The 18,608-nt window shown below is 44.1% G+C and overlaps 1 protein-coding gene across 1 annotated transcript in view; it reads left to right on the forward strand.

Moving 5' to 3' along the window:
- The first annotated feature begins 14,879 nt into the window (after positions 1–14,879).
- The window catches only part of TULP4 (TUB like protein 4), a 201,652-nt gene continuing 197,923 nt past the window's right edge, over positions 14,880–18,608 (forward strand). The window contains exon 1 of the mRNA XM_040238900.1: positions 14,880–14,988. The gene's annotated coding sequence lies outside the window, so the exon portion shown is untranslated. The remainder of the gene's footprint in view (positions 14,989–18,608) is intronic.

The raw sequence follows: 18,608 nt of genomic DNA on the forward strand, positions 1-18,608 counted from the left end.
GAACTAAAGAGCCTCTTGATGAAAGTGGAAGAGGAGAGTGAAAAAGTTGGCTTAAAACTCAACATTCAGAAAACTAAGATCATGGCATCCAGTCCGATCACTTCATGGCAAACAGATGGGGAAACAATTGATACAGTGACAGACTTTATTTGGGGGAGCTCCAAAATCACTGCAGGTGGTGACTGCAGCCATGAAATTAAAAGACACTTACTCCTTGGAAGAAAAGCTATAACCAACCTAGACAGCATATTAAAAAGCAGAGACATTACTTTACTGACAAAGGTCCTTCTAGTCAAAGCTATGGTTTTTCCAGTAGTCTTATATGGATTTGAGAGTTGCACCATAAAGAAAGCTGAGTGCCAAAGAATTGATGCTTTTGAACTGTGGAGTTGGAGAAAACTCTTGAGAGTCCCTAGGACTGCAAGGAGATCCAACCAGTCCATCCTGAAGGAAATCAGTCCTGAATATTCATTGGAAGGACTGATGCTGAAGCTGAAACTCCAATACTTTGGTCACCTGATGAGAAGAACTGACTCATTTGAAAAGACTCTGATACTGGGAAAGATTGAAGGTAGGAGGAGAAGGGGACGACAGAGGATGAGATGGTTGGATGGCATCACCGATTCGATGGACATGAGTTTGAGCAAGCTCCGGAAGTTGGTGATGAACAGGGAAGCCTGGCATGCTGCAGTCCATGGGGTTGCAAAGAATTGGATATGACTGAGCAACTGAACACCAATAATATATAACAAGAATAATACATCATGACCAATTGAAGAATACTTGAAAATCAATCAATGTTGGGAATTCCCTGGCGGTCCAGTGGTTAGGACTCTGTGCTTTCATTGCTAGGGCCCAGCTTCGGTCCCTGGTTGGGGAACTAAGAAAAATGAAAATAAGTCAGGTAATTTATAACTCACTGCATTAACAGAATACAGAAGAAAAACCATATGAGCACTAAATATATGCAAAAAGGTATTTAATAAAGTTTAACACTCACTCATCATAAAACTCTCCACAAACTAGGAAAATATGGGAACATCCTCAATATGATAAATGCATCTATTGAAATAACTACAATTTACGTATAATAGCAAAGACTGAATGCTATGCTATGCTATGCTATGCTAAGTCACTTCAGTCATGTCCGACTCTGTGCGACCCCAGAGACAGCAGCCCACCAGGCTCCCACATCCCTGGGATTCTCCAGGCAAGAACACTGGAGTGGGTTGTCATTGCCTTCTCCAATGCATGAAACTGAAAAGTGAAAGTGATGTCGCTCAGTCGTGTCCGACTCTTAGCGACCCCATGGACTGCAGCCCACCAGGCTCCTCTGTCCATGGAATTTTCCAGGCAAGAGTACTGGAGTGGGGTGCTATTGCCTTCTCTGAAGGACTGAATACTTGCATCCTAAAACTAGGAACAAGCAAGAATATCCACTTTTACCACTCTTTGTTGTTTTTGGTTGTTTGTGTCTGACTCTTTTGAAACCCCATGAACTGTAGCCCACCAGGCTTCTCTGTCCATGGGATTTTCCAGGCAAGAACACTGGAGTGGGTTGCCATCTCCTTCTTCAGGGGATCTTCCCTACCCAGAGATTGAACCCCCATCTCCTGCATTGCAGGCAGATTCTTTACCACTGAGCCACTAGGGAAGCCCCTTCACCATTCCTACCCAACATTATACTGGAAATTTTAGCTGAAGCAATTATTCAAGGAAAAGAAATCATAGGCATGCAGACTGTAAAGGAATAAGTAAACTGTTGTATTCACAAACAAGATGATTGTGTATGTTGAAAACTTTGTGAGATATTTTTAAAAAAACAACTAATAAGCAGTCACAGGATGCTAGATGAATAAGCAAAAGCCATTTTTTCCTACATACGAGAAATGAAAAGCTGAAAAATGAAATTTTAGGAATGCCATTTCCAATAACATGAAAAATGTAAGTTACCTAGGAAATAGATCCATTCCCGCACGCCTTGCAGTTTCCTCACACATGAAATGAAGATGACAGGAGCCCTCCCTCATACAATTGTGAGAGTGAAATGAATAGCTCTATTTAAGTACCTAGAATACTGCCAGACAGGTCAAAAGTCCTCTGTAAATGTTAACCAAAGTCTCAATGTAAACATCAATTATAGGGTAAACGGGAGATGTGACAAGGACCTTTTATTAATAAATCAGCACTTAATGCGAAATCTTTCTCCCTGCCATCCTTGCCACAAAAAAGGAATTTGTGACTTATTGACCATGCAACACTGTGTTACAATTGTTAATAATTTTGAATCTTGACCAGGAGTTGGCTATCATGATACTGAATAAGTTAGTCCAGCAGGAGGAGCCCTGACCAAGAGTTTTAAAAGCATAGACGCAACGCGCTTTTATCTCTGCTTTGGGGATCCAGATTTCCATGCCCTAGAATTTGTTCTTCCTTGCTCCCTGTGTCATGTTAAGTGAAATAAAATGCTGTTACAAACTATATTCTTCTTTTCTCCTTAGAAGCAGTACATTGGAATAAATGAAGTAGATTTGGATTTCAGACAATTTGTACCAGAGAAATAATGCAATTATCTTATATTGGCAAAAAAGCGTAATTTCCTATTTTAATAACATTCCACATTTGGATATTACAAACAGTATCTATCTATCTATCTGTCTATCTTTTCCTTCTTTTAAGACCACTATACAGAAAGCTTTACAAAGGTTTTCTTGTCCTCAGACCTAAATTTACCCTTAAGTTTCCACACTCCCTTTACTATTAAAATAAAAAAAAGAGCCCCCCCAACACACTCTGGAAAGGTACACCTTCATCAGCAAGGGCTATTTTTTGTAGCTGTGTTTTAATTTTTATTAAATTCAAAATATTTTTCCTATTTTATTTTGACTTGTTCTTAACCTATGTTGTCTTTAGAAGTAAGATATTTTTGTTTTTACTGAGGTATATTTGACAGTTAAGAGTTGTATATATATATATGTTTTTGGTGTACAATATGATTTGATAAACCTATATATTGTGAAATAATGCATTCAAGCTAATTAACATATTCAACTCTTCAGATAGTTACCACTTTAGCAAGAGACTTTTTAAATAAGAGTGATCACTACAGGGAAAAGAGAGAGTGTTCCAGGGTAAAATTAATATTTTCTGAACTAATCTCAACATCCTAATATGTGGCAAAATACCTAGCTTTGTTCCTAAAGCTCATTGCATGGTGCTAGCATTGCAAGTTCTCACATTTTTTCATTTATCTCATAGTTGCCCTTGAAGAGCCTGATTTAAAATCAAGTCAATGAAAGAGGATATGTCTCATGATTTCAGGTTGCTAAGCAACAAGTCTACTTTCCATAGCATCTCTTCTTTTGTTCAGGAGATGCTAGAAGGTTAGCAAAAAGTATGTACCATTTAACACAAAAATATATATAATATTTAGTTATTATAATGATCATATTTAATATACACTATATTGATTATATTCATATATAACAAATAGATATATTTTTCAATAGAAAAATTTCCAGGAAAACTATCCCTTTTGTGGACTTTGTGTTGTCTTATTTCTCCAAACCAACTGTCTATTCAATCTTGCAAACTTATTAAGACAAATAATATTTAGAATTCTCCTTTAGAGAAATGTCAATGCATATGTTCTCTCTAATCTCTAAAAATGTTCATATAAGACTTAAGTTTTTCAGGAGTTCCCTGGTGGCCTAATGATTAGGATTCTGGGCTTTCAGTGCCTGTGGACTAAGTTCAATCCCTGATGAGAGAACTGAGATCCTGCAAGTTGTGCGACATGGCCAAAAAAAGAAAAAAGATATGTTTTTCTTAAAACTAATATCAAAACCAAATATCTTTCTTATTGTCATGCCAATTGATATTCATTATTATCACTGTATGTGTTTAGGGTTGCAAGGCCAGAACACCAGAAGCTGATGACTTCCTGTAGGGTAGCTTGCCTATTACCACATGTACTTAAGTTATAATAATTACTTTGGGATGTGATGAAAACCATTGAAAGGTATGGATTTCTCATCTTACATACTTCTTAAAATAATAAATAAAAGATAAAAAATAGTATTCATTATTAAAATAGATAAATGTAGAATCTTAGCTAGTGTATCTAATCACTCATTTTAAAGATCAGAGAATAAAAAGATAAAACTCATGGTCCGACCACCTTTCCAAGCTGAACCTTCTCTACCACCTCTCACAAGCCTGCCAAGTGATTGCCCCGTCTACTTATTCTTTAATACCTCCAGTTATTCCTTTACTCAAAATATCCAGAAATAAATACTAGTTAACATGTGAACCATAATGGCAACCCACTCCAGTATTCTTGCCCAGAGAATCCCAGGGACGGTGGAGCCTGGTGGGCTGCCGTCTATGGGGTCGCACAGAGTCGGACATGACTGAAACAACTTAGCAGCAGCAGCAGCAGCAACATGTGAACCTTCCCCACAAATACTTAGTGCTATTTTATTCCAAACTATTATAGTTTCCACATGAACACAATATTTTCATGCATCATCTATCCATCCATTGATTTGTTCATTCATTCATTCATCACATATTTAACTGATGAACTGTGGTGTTGGAGAAGACTCTTGAGAGTCCCTTAGACTGCAAGGAGATCCAACCAGTCCATCCTAAAGGAAATCAGTCTTGAAGATTCATTGGAAGGACTGATACTGAAGCTGAAACTCCAATACTTAGGCCACCTGATGCGAAGAACCAGCTCATTGGAAAAGACCCTGATGCTGGGAAAGATTGAAGGCTGGAGGAGAAGGGGACGAAAGAGGATGAGATGGTTGGATGGCATCACCGATTCGATGGACATGAGTTTGAGTAGGCTCCGGGAGTTGGTGATAGACAGAGAAGCCTGGCGTGCTGCAGTCCGTGGGGTCGCAAAGAGTTAGACACGACTGAGCCACTGAACTAAACTGAACTAATTCCTACCTGCTACCATTCTAGGCACTGGAGACAGGCATACAATAGTAAATACGAAGTTTTCTCTTTTTTCTGCTAAAGTAAAAAACTTTTCTGATACTTAGAGCTTCAACACTTCAAGGTAACCCAGCATCTAGTATATGTTAACGTTGTTGTTATTTAGTCGCTAAGTGGTGTCCAACTCTTTGAGAACCCATGCATTGTAGCCCACCAGGCTCCTCCATCCTGGGGATGCTCCAGGCAAGAATATTGAAGTGGGTTGTGATTCCTGTCTCCAGGGGATCTTCCCGACCCAGGGATTGAATCCTGGTCTTCTGCATTGGCAGGAGGATTCTTTACCACTGAGCCACCAGGGAAGGTAATGTTAACATTAACTGTAGTATTTAAAGGCTTTAAAAAATGAAATTTATTTTGTACTCCTTTAGCAGTCCCAGGTAGGTATTTCTCATTGGCAATTAACTCTCTGTCATAAATGATTCAGAAATCCAGGCCCTTTCCATCTGGTGGCTTTGTTCCCTGGGGCCTCATGTTCTTTGTGTTGAGCTGGCATCCAGGGGAAGAGACAGGATGGAGAAACACACCCATTTCTTAACTGCCTTGGCCAGAAGTGACAGATGTTTACTTCTCACATTTTACTGGTGAGCATCAGGCATATGGCCCCACTTAGGCAGAACGGGGTTCTGGGAAATGTTGTTCCTGGGTGGGAAGAGACTTCCTAGTTGCAGCCCTGTCACGTGATAAGGCTTTTGGTGGACAACTAGGCATCTCTGCAACAATATCCCAAACTCTTGCATTATTTTGCAGGTGTGAGTGAGGTTACTGCAGTAAAATCAATGGGGATCACTTACCTATTTCAGTGTAATGTTCAATGTAAGATTGCTAGTTCAATCTCTTCTATAGTCTTGTGCTTAAACAGTGAATACTTCAGTCTTTCATAGCTTTGGAGGTTATTTTTTGTTTTGGTTGTGCTGGGTCTTCACTGCTGTGCTCCGCCCGGCTTTCTCTACTTGGGGTGGGTGCGGGTTACTTTCCAGGTGCAGTGAGGGGGCCTTTTGTCACCATGGCCTCTCTTGCTGCAGAGCAAAGGCTCTGGAGCCCAGGCTCTGAAGCTGGGGCACGTGGGTTTAGTAGCCCCATAGCATGTGGAATCTTCCTGGACCAGGGGTTGAACCCCTGTCCCCTGCATTGGCAGGTGGACTCTTAACCACTGGACTCCTAGGGAAGTCCTCTAGTTTTTTATATAACAAAAGTTATTAAGTATCTAATAAGTGATTCTCATTGGAGCAGTGCTTAATTATATAGGCATGATGATATTTGTATTCATCCGTCTTATTGCTAAACATCACTTTAATCAGTCTCTGATTCTCCAAATTTGCCATTTTAAATCTAAGCTTTTTACTGAACTAAACTGAAAATGGCTAGCATTTACATAAAAATTATTATTTTACAAAATAGAGACTGTAATGGTTTAAGTTCATAGTCTTAGTCAAGAGATTTGCTTTCCTAAATGTGTGTGAGTTCTTGTATATTCTCACTGTGATTTGGCTGTCTCTTCGGCATCTGCTTTTTTAGAGTGCTGATGATTTCTGTTAACTTCCTGAATGACAGCTTTATCACATTTTTATTCTCTATTCTTTTTTAAGTTCTGTCTCGGAGCTTCAGGGTCTTCATTTGGTAAATAATGTCACTGATCCTGTTTATGGAAACTTGAGCAAAATGGATGTAAAGGTCATTGAAGTCAGACTTCCCTGACAGCCCAGTGGTTAAGAATCCAAGGGACACCGGTTTGATCCTTGGTCCAGGAAGATCCCACATGCCTTGGGGCAACTAAGCCCATGTCCGACAACTACTGAGCTTGTGCTCTAGAGCCCAGGAGCTGGAACTACTGAAGGCTGAATGCCCTAGAGCCTGTGCTTTGCAAAAAGAGAAGTCACTGCAATGAGAAACCCACACACCGCAACAAAGAGTAGCCCACGCTTGCCACAAGCAGAGAAAGCCCACGTGCAATAACAAAGACCCAGCGCAGCCAAAAAGTAAAATAAAAATTATATATATATATATTTCTAAAAAGGTCATTCAGGTCCTCAGAGCTAAATGTAAATTACAATGGTTGGGAAGATTTTTTCAGCTGGTAAGAGGAAATTCAACCAAAAACTGTTTATGCAAGAAGGGGATTTATTATCTCAGAGAGTAAGTAAGACATTTAAAGATGGTGAAAGCTTGTAGAACACATAGCAAGGTTGGAGCTTCAGAGGGTCAAAGCGGCCTCACAGACTCTCTGCCCTACCTTCCTGGCTGTGTGACTGACTCCTCGTGGTCACAAGATGGCAGCAGCAGCAGCAGCCACAGTATCCTTGCCCCAAGGAGAAGCCCTCAGACTTTCTCAGGATTTATCCTTTCCATTCTTAAGAATTAAGAACTCCAAAGAGCTTTTTTTTTAAAAAAAAAAAAAAAAATGGATTAGAGCTATCGATGTCTGTGTGTGTGTGTGCTCAGTTGGTCAATCATGTCTGATTCCTGGCCACCCCATCGACTGTAGCCCGCCAGGCTCCTCTGTCCAGGGGATTTTCCAGGCAAGAATACTGGAGTGGGTTGCCATTTCCTTCTCCAGGGGAATCTTTCTGACTCAGAGATCAAACCCACATCTCCTGCATTGGCAGGTGGAGTCTTTACCACTGAACCACCTCTATGTTTACCATTTATATAAATTAAAATAGGAATTTAAAAAACACGTATTAGTTCTTAATACATCTTTATATGTTGATAAAAATCACACATATTTTATGGAAAAACCAACTATGTTTTCCAAAACAACAGCAACAAAATCTTGTAGGAAGAGTGGCATTGTTTTATTTTTTATGTATTTGCTTTTTTTTTTTTTTTAAACAAATCTCTGTAATGTGTTTTTTATTAGAGAACAAGTGGGCTCTCATGTCTGCTTTGGTACCCAATCTGTTGTGGAATCGACATTTCCTGGAACCTCTAGAGAAGACCAGTGTACATTTATGAGAGAATGAGAATAAAAATGTAAATGATGTTTTAGTATTATTAATAAAACAGTTAGAGCCCACAGACTCCCTAGAAGAATGTCCTTATATTTCTTTTTAGGAGCTAAGTAGCTGTTTTCAAAGGCTTCCCTAGCAGACTAGCACTCAGGTTTAACTGGCCAGAATGGGATCACTTGCCTGTGTCTAAGGGAAGAGAGTAGAATGGTCAAGATTGCCTTAAGAGCAGTGATTGTTCCGTGTGCCTCAGATCACCTGTGGGGTGTCTTACCACACAGGATGCCCAGCCCCCAATGCTAGGGTTTCCATTAGGAAGTTTGAGGTGGATCTAGAATGTGTATTTCTGACAACTCGAAGGTGCCGTGGTGGCTGGCCTGGGATCCACCGTGTGAACCAGTGGCTGAGGTGGTCTGTGAGCACCAGTCTGTGGAGGACGGGGAGGACGTGGACGGGCTTAACACACGGGGCTCTTGTTAGCAGCCAAGAGGGGAGAAAGGTGGTTGGTTCAACCGTGTTTGCTGTGCTTATATTCTCAGAAGATTTCTGGCAGACCTCTGCAGAATAGACAAGTACTTGAACACGGGTCCTGTTAGTGATTTCGTCCTGGCGACCAAGTATATTTTGGATTCATGGTCAAGGGAAGAAAACGGTGAGTAAGGGAGCAGGGACACAGAAAAGGAAAGGATGGGGTGGAGGCAGAAATGTGCTTTTAAAATGCTCGTTCCTCTTCTACTGCCTTCCCAGCTTAACAAATGTAATTTGGGTGAATTGGATGTGGAGAAACTAAGGCTCAGGGTTAAAGAAGCCACATGCCAATACTGGAAATAGGGGTTGAATTCCTGGATCAGGAAGATCCCTTGGAGACAGAAAAGGCAACCCACTTCAGTATGCTTGCCTGAGAAGTCCCATGGACAGAGGAGCCTGCGGGCTATAGTCCATAGGTTTGCAAGGAGGCAGACATGACTTAGCGACGAAACACACACATACATACCCTTTGCAAACTCATTTTGGCACTTTATACTTTAATAAGTCCACTGAGGTCTAAAAGTACATGCAGCCAAGCCCCCACCCCTGTGCAGCCCGCCCTGTCCTTTCCTTTCATATGGCCCAGTCGAAAGAAATATTCCTGACAGGTTGGTATGAATAGTCCAAACTATAGACAAGTTGAAGGTTAGGACAGGGCCCTATGTCTTTCTATTAACAAATATGTTCAAATGAGCTATGGAACTTTAGAGTCCAGAAGAACTAGGGACCAACACCACCAGCCCCTTTTACAAGCTGAGCAGTCAAGGTTGGAGAAGTGGAGAATGGGTTCAAGCTCATTGTCACCAAGTGATGGTATGGAGATAACCCTGAGCCTTGTGACCACGTCTGTTCTTCTCACGTTCTGACTAGTTCTTCCACGTGGTGGCTACAGCAAAAGCCAAAAGAGGATATAACAACCAGGTTATATAGGCCAGAGTAACAGCTAAGTGTTTGAGGTGTCTGATGTTTGCGTGAAGTCGCTTCTGCTGTTATATTTCGGATTACAGGATTACCCCCTGGTCATCCACAGTCCCAACACGACAGCCCTCAGTTCCCAGCTCCATGGCTCTCCTCCCCTGCAGTTTCCCAGGGGCAGCCAACCTCCTGAGGTTTAAGTCCAAACTGTCGAGCCCTGTCCTGGGTGTGCGTGCAGCTGCCCCTGCCCAGCTCCAGGTGTGGCCACGATGCCATCTTCTCTGCTGTCTTGGTGCCTTCACTTTGGAGGCTCCCAGCCATGGGTGGCCTCTCATGGCCTTAATACAGAACCAGGAAAAAGTTGTAAAGGTCACTGACCTGAAATCACTCCTCTTCCTTCCTAGAGACCAATTCTGCATATCAAGAGAGGTGGGGCAATTTTATTACATCACCAGAAAAAAAAAAAACATCTGCTTGCCTCAGAAGTTGCTTATAAGGCCACTTTGGTGCCTTTGGAAGACCACTGACTCCTCTGCTTATAGAAAAATATTTGTACACAACTACAGTTACCTGCTCAGACAGGGTCTGGTCAGCTCTCAGTGCTGCCTGAAGGCCCCTCAGCACTGGTAGGATTGGGAGTGAGAATGAAGCTTCAATTGCAGGCAAAGTGTGTAGCTCACTCACCTCCTCTCTACTCCTGGATGTGGTGAAAGGGGCGATGATGAAAACTCTCTCTTCCTTTTCAAAGCCATTTTCTCCTGTTGTTCAGTTGCTAAGTTGTGTCTGACTCTTTGAGGCCCCATATTCTGCAGCATGCCAGGACTCCCTGTCCTTCACTGTCTCCCGGAGTTTACTCAAACTCCTGTCCACTGAGTCAATGATACCATCCAACCATCTCACTCTCTGCCACCTGCTTCTCCTCCCGCCCTCAATCTTTCCCAGCATTAGGGTCTTTTCCAATGAGTTGGCTCTTCCCATCTTTTCCTTTCCAGTGTGAGCTAAGCAGTACTTTTGGTCCCAGATGTCGCATCAGGCATTACCTTTGCTCTGGAGCACTTAGTTGGGTGAGGAAGAAGAAGCAGTAAGCTGAGCAGAGGCTCCAGGCTGTGGAGCTGAGAGAAGAGGAGGATCTCACAGTAGCTCCCTGAGTGTCAAGCCCAGCTTCCCAGAGTGAAAGGAGAAGCATGGGCAGGCTCAAGGCCACTTCACAAGGCTGCCACTTCCCTGATGGACCACCCAGTTAGAAGGCTCTTACTTATCTGAATCAAGTTCTGCTTTCATAATGCACACACATCAGTTCTTGATTTGGACCATGTTTGGTCCAAAGTAGAATCTCAATAAATAATGAAAAAGGACTAGTACTCTCACCACATGATCATACTCAGCTGCATAGTCTTCTGTTTCTTTTAGGTTAAACATTCCTATTTTCTTCAACAGCTTTGATAAAACAGTATGACATTATAATGGGCTCCCCAGGTTGCTCACTGGTAAAGAATCCACCTGCCAATGCAGGAGCTGAAGGAAATATGGGTTTGATCGCTGGGTCAGGAACATCCTCTGGAGGAGGAGATAGCAACCCACTCCAGCATTCTTGCTGGGATAATCTTATGGACAGAGGAGCCTGGTGGGCTACAGTCCACAGGGTGGCAAAGAGTTGGACACGACTGAAGCAACTGAGCTCGACTGCACACATAACATTACAATAGGGCTTCCAGAGCTCTTCCATCCTGGTCACCTTTCACCGGTTGTGCTACAACTTATCAAGGTCCTTCTCAAAATGTGACTGGTGGGACCCAGGGCAGAGAGAAACAGTCTGGCTGGGCTGACTCTACAGAGGATAGTGGCCCCATGGGTACACCTCCCCTTCAGGCTACATTTCCCTAATGAAGCAGAAGCTAGCACTGGCATTTTGGGCTCTTGGGACATACTGAAAGACAAAAGGCTTGCATCTTATTCTCCAAAGGCTCTAGCTCCTGTGCTATGGACATTTCCTGTCTCCCTCTATCTAGATCCAGGTTCCCATTCCCTGTGCTGAACGTCTTGGTGCAGAAGGGCTTGCGACAGCAGAAACTCTGGGCTCTGGATTCTGCCCTGGCCAGGAAGGAGGGGAGATGCTGGGTGTTAAGGCAGGCAGGAAGGAGGCCTTGAGGGGAGAGCTTCTGGATCTTCAGTATCTGGATGTCTAAGAGCAATGTGACGGGGAGGGAGGGGTGTAGAGAAACAGAGAGGGTGCAGAGACCCACCCAGGCACCCAGTTTTGATTTCTGATCCTTATGTCATCAGGCCCAGCCTTGGACCAGTACAGTTGTGCTCAGCCATCACACTAGCCATGCACTCCTTCACGGGTGCACAGCCAAACACTGATGAGTGTAAAATATTTACATTGTCACCCAGTTGCCAGAGTGATACCAGAGCCTATCAGATCCAGTTTGAGTTTTAAGCTCATTGTGTGACCCAAGTCAGGTACAAGGATAGTATAACTTTCAAAGAAAGGTCATGTATCTCTCAAAACTTGCGGGTACTTGGTCAGGGTAGTAAGAAGTTTATCTCACACTTGAACCTAGAGCTAAAGGACAGCCAGTTAGCAGAGTCATAATCACGAATATCATAGGAGAGAAGCTTTCCTTTAGTAATTATCATTCAACAGTTATCAGGGATTGATTTAATTTCTTCAAGTGTGTTGCCGAATTGTCTAATATTTAAAAGTATTTTAAGCACAATAAGATGAGAATTGCTGGATCAGTGGATTCCAAAGGCCATTGGTAGGGTCCCTATTGCCAAATCTCCTTCTTAATTGCCCCCAGTTGCCTCAGATTTTAAATAATAGGTAATTTTTCATAAAAAATTTGAAATATTTTTTAAGCCTAAAATGCTGATTTACAACTGATTCAATAGACCTCTGTAAATTAGCCTTCAAGTTAAAATGTCTTTTTAAAAAATAATTAATTTGGCTGCGCCAGGTCTTCGTTTCGGCCTGCAAACTTAGTTGTAGCATATGGGATCCAGTTCCCCCTGCACTGGGAGTGCAGAGTCTTAGCCACTGAACGAGCAGGGAAGTTCCTCTCAAACGTCTTGAGGAAGCCATTTTCATCCTGAAAAGGCAGAGAGAGGGAATAGGGAAGGGCCTGGTGGAGGGAAGGGCAGGAAGACGAAGGACACCCACCCAGAGTGACAGGCAGCAGAAGGGACAGTAAGAACCAACAAGACATAGCATTTGGCTTGTGATAAGTATTTAATAAACCTGAGCTATTATTTGGGGTTGAGTACCTATTTTATGTTATCAGGCACTATACCAAGTACTTTACATAAATTATTTAATTCTTTTAGCAGCCCTGTGAGGTAGATGCTGTTACTTGAATGTCCTGTTAAAGAAACAGTGTTAAGCATATTGTTCTTGTTAACACTTGTTCCTAAGCAGTAGAAGCAGGACTTCTACGAAGATACTTGCTTCGAAGACCATTCATATCGCTGCTCAAGTAGTGGCAAACTATGGAGGTGGAAGTGAGGCCTGAGAGCCTTTGCAGTTTTGCTGAGAGCTGGCTGTACCTGTGCCTACAGTACTTGCATAAAAGAGAGTTTGCACATGTGAGCCATAAGGAAAACTATAGTATTATGACAAGAGTGTTTTCAATGTTAATATTTTTTTCATTTTGCAGAAGAAAGAACACGCACATTGTTCAGTCTTAATGGTATGTTAAATCATTGTTAGACTCTTACAGACATTGCATTTGTTAAGTCAAGTTCTTCAACTGCATATTTTCATCTTTACTCCTTTGGCTAATTCTTTAAGGTCTAATAGTCAGGGTAATATTTTTCAGAATTTTCTCCAGGTCCTGACTGCCTGATCCAAGTTAGTGCACACACACATGCATGCACACACGTGTATGTGTGTGAGAAAGAGAAACAGACTTTTAAAAAATGTATATATTTTAAATAATTCTGGTTAGAGTCTGTACATTTTGAGAGTAAGGGCCATATTGTATATACTTCCTTTGGTTCCTCCACAGACTTCAGTATAAAATTTAGCCCTCAGTTGAAGCATAATACTCATTTCATTGAATGAGTATTATCTTTTATGTTTAAGGTATTCTAAGACTTAAATGTAGCTTTACTTCTGAAAGGTTTCAAAATTAATTTTAGAGATGTTACAAAATGTGTATGCTCATACTTCTCTTGAACACATTTTACTTATGTGTATATGATCGTGGGGCAAATATTGTTTAAAAATTAACTTTTAAAAATTTAAAACAATCTGGGCAGCACTTGCCAACATTTGTGAAATCATAGGCACGGAATTTCAGAATTTAAAGACTCTAGCCCAACCCTTCTTTTCTTTCTGACAACCAGAAAATCACAGACGCCAGAATTCTTAAAGCTGAAGCTGATTTGAAAAATTTGGCAAATAGGCAAAAATCGAAGAAAGCGGCGAAGGCTTGTAAAGATTGGCTGCTGCATTTAATTACATAGGGCATGTTCGGACATGACTGAGCAGACTATGCACGCAAGCAAGCTTCAAATAAAGAGAGAAAAGATGCCACTCTCGTCTTTTTTTTTTTTTTTTAAAGCTACACATACGTGAACAGTCACACAACCATCAACGCTATTTATGGGTACGTGATGGAAAATGGACAGGTGTATCAAGTTTCTGTTCCTAGCAGGACATCAATTTAAGAGGTGGGGAAAGGCTCTGGATGCTTTTTCTCTGTGCGAGTTAAAATGAAGCTATCCAGTCTTTTCCCCATAAGACTCACTTAAAAAAAGAGATACAATATCTCCGAGATCATCACCATCAAAGGCACTTCAGTGGCTGTTTTCATGGAGACAGACGGTGGCTCCCTGCAAGAAGCAACGTGCGCTTTCTAGAGACTTTCAACTCCAGACCGAGTGTGACATCCACGTCCGGCTCAAATGAAGTTGAGACGGCACCCGAACCTATTCCGTTCCCGGCTTAGGAAGGATTCCCTCAAGGGAGCCGGGTTCAGACTGGACTAGGTCCCCGCTGTTTTCACTGCTGCCCAGGCGGTGTGACGGCTGCCGGAGGGACGCGGGCTGCGGGATGTGCGAGTGTGACACGTGCGTGGGGCTTGAGTGTGCGGGCCGGTGGGGTGTTCGGGGGTGCGTGTGAGGTGAGGGAGCGCCCGTGAGTGTGAGGGGCGGGGGCCGGCGAGTCTGCGGAGACGGGGGCTCCGCGCGTTGGAGGTAGGCGGCCGAAGAACGCGAGGCCAGGCCGGCGACGCCAGCGGCGCCCCTCGGCCGGGAGCCGGCGGGCGTCAACGGGCGGGACGCGGGACGCGGGACGCGGGACGCGGGTCCCCGGGGGTGGGGGGCGGGAGGGGGCCGCGCGAGGGCGCGAGGCCGGCCGGGGGGCGGTGCCTGCCAGCCGCGCCGGGTCACGTGGCGCGGTCACGTGGCGCGGAGCCGGGCCCAGCGGCGGCGGCGGCGGCGGCGGCAACGGCGGCAACGGCTGCTGAGGGAGGCGGAGACTCGGCGGAGACGCTGAGGGGAGGCGGCTGGCGGCGGCGGCGGCGGCGCGGGGCTGCTGGAGGCGGAGAGGCGCGGAGGAGCGCGGGGCCGCCGCCACCGGCGCCCGGAGGTGAGGCGGGCGCCGGGCTGTTGTCACCGCCGTCCCGGCCCCGGGCGCTGCCGCCCTCGAGAGGAGGAGGAGGAGGAGGAGGCGGCGGGCCCCGAGCGCCGGCCGGAGCGCCCTCGGGAGCCGCGGCGGGCGCTCGGGGCGCCCGGCCTGGCCCCTCTGCCGGGGCGCCTCGGGCGGGAGGGCCGGGGCGCGGAGGGCGGGCCCCCGCCGTGGGCTCTCCGGAGGGCGCGGTGAGGAGACGGTGGCCGACACCCGGGCTCCGGGCGGCGCTGGCTGCCGTTTAGCGGTTTGAGCCTTTGTTTCAGTTGTCTCAGAAAAATGGGGCGATAGAGGAGCTGGGTGCGCGCGCGCGTGAGTGTGTGTGTGTGGTGTGTGTGTGTGTAAATCAGGAGGCGTTTGGCTTGGAGCCATCCCCCCCCCTTAATTGTGGAGACAGAAAACCCTTAAAACGGTTTCCCCCGGGGACACGGTGCTGCCCCTCTTCTTCCCCGGCGTCTGAACCGAGTGGATTTCCCTCCCGGCCTCTTGCCCACCTTTCACCCCCGCCCCCCACCTCCGTGGAGCCCCCCGAGCGAGCGGGGGAGTCTGCAAAGCGGCCCGGTCACCTGTCGTGGCAGCTGCATGGAAAGGCTGGCGCGTGTGCTGTCTGGTCGGTGCCGTTTCCTCTGGCAAATCACGGGGATTCCGCTCCGAACGCCAACCCTTTTCCCCCTCTTGCCTGCGCTAAAAACAAAGTGCAGGATGCCGCCTCTGAAGTTTGACCCGTCTGGACCATTAGTAGGGAGAGGTGTCTTACTTTTCCTCGTCATACCTCTTCAAGGTTGGAAAGGTGAGGTTCTCGCCTTGTGGAAGGAAATTAGGGTGACACAGCCCTGTCGGGGGCGGATGTGACTTACCTGCTAAAGGGCCGTGGTGATCAGAAAGTCTTGAAACACTTCTCCTTGTGGACAGTCAACTCCCTTTACAGGGAGTTCGGCCCTGGGTTTCTCCCCCTTGAGGGCTCTCCTCCTCTTTGTATTTTGCAGTAGTGCAGCAGCACCTTAAGGATACCTAGTTGGGCAGGTTCTTTAAAAAAAAAAAAAAAGGCAGGGAAAATAATTTGTTATTGAGGTTTTGCAGAATGTGAAAATTCACCTGGGGGTCCCTTAGCGTTGTGTCTCAGGTATCCATTCCTTGGAGTTGAGTTCTTGCAGGCAGGGCCACTGGGAGTGGCGCTGTGGCCCTGGAGGATGCTCACCTCTGGAGCCAGGCAGCTCTGTTTGCTGGGGTTTGGGGTTGGGATTGATGTGAAGTGACAGGGCACCTTGGCATCTAGCCGCTGCAAACAAGAGGCGGCCTCCTGGACTGCCGATCTGGCCGGGTGGTTTGGAAGCTGATCTGAACATGGTACAGTGATAGCCACTGCTTGTGTTGAGGGGATCTCAGCCGTCCCTTCTTATTTCTTGACAGTTTACTGTTGTGCACGTAAGTATATGAATAAATCTGTATAGCAAAATCTAGTGTTTAGTTCCTGAATTATAGCATAGTACTTAATTTGTGTGAGAGTGGCTGGAGGATGTGAATTTCCTTGGAGAATTTTAAGTGCTCTATTTTAGTAAGGGCTGTGAAAGTAGCAGTGTTTCCATGTGCTGGGGGAAGTGTTGACCTCTAGAGTTAGAAGTATGTAATTCTGAGTTAGGGATATAGGGAGATATATAGGGGTTTGTTTTTTTTTTTTAAAACACAGTGGAGCTTTATACCTGGGAGAAGAGTAGAGAGCCAGTTACTTCCTGTGACTGAGAAATAGTAATGAGTTTACTACTGTTTATTTTAGAACTGACTTCATTTAGAAAAGATGTATCATATTGAACTTCCTAGTTTTCATATGGAGCTGTGCAAGTGGGCAGTTTGATTATTTATGTTTTACCCACCACAACTCCATACTTTGGCCACCTGATGCCAAGAAGTGACTCATTGGAAAAGACCCCAATGCTGGGAAAGATTGAAAGCAAAAGGATAAGGGGGTGGCATTGGATGAGATGGCTAGATAGCATCACTGACGCACTGGACATGAGCAAACTCCAGGAGATAGAGAAGGGCAGGGGAGCCTGGTGTGCTGCAGTCCATGTGGTGGCAAAGAGTCAGAGATGACTTAATGAGCAACACCACCAAAATTCTGGAAAAAAGTTTTTTTTTAATCCATGAAAGGATACATGGTTCATGAAACCTGTTTTACACTGAACCATACAACATTGATGCTGAGATTCTCCAGTAAGGAAAGAACAGCAGCCTTCTTTCAGGATGCATTTCAACGCTCTTGCTGTGGTGGTCTTGAGGACTGAATGAGAAGTGCCAGGTGGTCTTTTGATCTTGCTGAAGGTTCACTGAATATCCGGATTTCTAAAAGGTTTTTCGAGTGCCTACCGTGCACAGGGCTAGGCTTGGACATTGTTCTTCATCTGTTTCACTGCATTTACAATATCAGTTATAGACTCTTTCCTGTTCTCTTCTGTAGATGGAGAAAGACTGAAGATAGATTGACCCAACTGTGCATGTGGTTTATCACATGCATTAAAAAACTCAGTAAAACTTCTGTTATAAAATGTCTTGATTTAGTTATTTCATTGGTTCCTAGTTAGGACCCTGGGAAGTATTATCAGTATTACCAAAAGCTTTCCCCCAATTGTACATTTGCCCTTAGTGAGACTGCAGGGATTATGTAATTCAAACGTCAAGTGTCTTTTAATTTGGCTGGGATAATGTTAATTTAGTCAACTAAACTTTTAAACATATTAAACATTCTAAGTTTTTTGTGATGAAATTGCATAATATAAAATTTACTATGTTAAGCATTTTAAAATGTAAGATCAGTGACATTAAGTACATTCACCTTGTTGTGCAGCCATCACCACCAGCATCTCTAGAACTTACTCATCTTCCTGAACTGAAACTTGTATCCATTAACTTCCCATCCTAGTCTGTCCTCCTCCTCCCCCTACTCCTGACCACCACCCTTCTACTTTCTTTCTCTAAGTGTTTGACTACTTTAGGTCCTTCATATACGTGGGATCATCCAGTAATTGTCCCTTTGTGACTGGCTTATTTCACTTTACATGTTCTCAGGGTTCATCCACTACTTCCTTTTTAAGGATGAATAATATTCCATTGTGTGTATATATATATATATATATATAAATAACATTTTGTTTATAAACATTCTAAATTTTAACACTGAACGTTAGCAACCAAGGTGCTTTCATGATGATCCAAGAGCTCTCACTGAAAATTATAGATACCTTTGTTTAATGAAAACAAAATCAGATTAATTGTTTTTCTAGTGCTCAGTACCTTTAAAAATATAGGAACAGTGGGGGATAAAGCTAAGATGTACATTATATCCTTGGTGGGTCCTGTAATTTCCCGTCCACGTGTATAGTGACATATGGTGTATCTTTCTGAAATTTGCAGCTGATGAAGGTGATGTTTTTGTTTCCCACCTAATATAGTGATGATGTATATGGAAGACTTGTCCTGAGGTATAGGTTATATGGTGGTGGTGGTGGTGGTGGTGGTGGTGGTTTAGTTGCTAAGTCATGTCTGACTCTTGAGACCCCATGGACTGTAGCCCGCCAGGCTCCTCT

This window comes from Oryx dammah, unplaced genomic scaffold, assembly GCF_014754425.2.
Source record: "Oryx dammah isolate SB20612 unplaced genomic scaffold, SCBI_Odam_1.1 HiC_scaffold_4, whole genome shotgun sequence".
Taxonomy (NCBI): domain Eukaryota; kingdom Metazoa; phylum Chordata; class Mammalia; order Artiodactyla; family Bovidae; genus Oryx; species Oryx dammah.